Source organism: Penaeus monodon, chromosome 20 (assembly GCF_015228065.2).
Source record: "Penaeus monodon isolate SGIC_2016 chromosome 20, NSTDA_Pmon_1, whole genome shotgun sequence".
Lineage (NCBI taxonomy): Eukaryota > Metazoa > Arthropoda > Malacostraca > Decapoda > Penaeidae > Penaeus > Penaeus monodon.
In genome coordinates this window covers 17134708-17135202 of record NC_051405.1, presented here as the reverse complement: position 1 = coordinate 17135202, position 495 = coordinate 17134708, and positions in this window count along the sequence as shown.

The following is a 495-nucleotide window of genomic DNA, read 5'->3' as shown; positions in this document are numbered from 1 at the left end:
ACATATCATGTACATACACATTTCCTGTACGTACATACGAAAGAATACGAAAGTACATAAATAGAGCTAGGTCAGAGAAACGATACCGTGATACTATAACACAGAACAACAGATAGCATTACACTCTCAAATGTGCTAATACCAAGACGCATAGTAAAGCAATGCAATATAATTATTTTATTATAAAAAATATATCTACGTGGCATGCTGTCGATATGCTATCTAAATTCCTCTCCGTTGAAGGACCACGTACGTCGACATTAGCTCTTGTTCATAGCGAATAACCAACTTGTGACTTCGTAACTGAGGCGAGGATATTTAATCATATAGAATGAATTTGAAATAAATATAGACTGGGGTAGGCTTAATTTTTTTCTTAATTAAACGGAATTCCTTATACTAATTATAATTAGTATTTTAGTCCCATTTTTTCGTGATCTACTCTCTTCTCTCCGGCTTATGTGGGTAGGATGGATGTTTTCGGATGAACTTTAA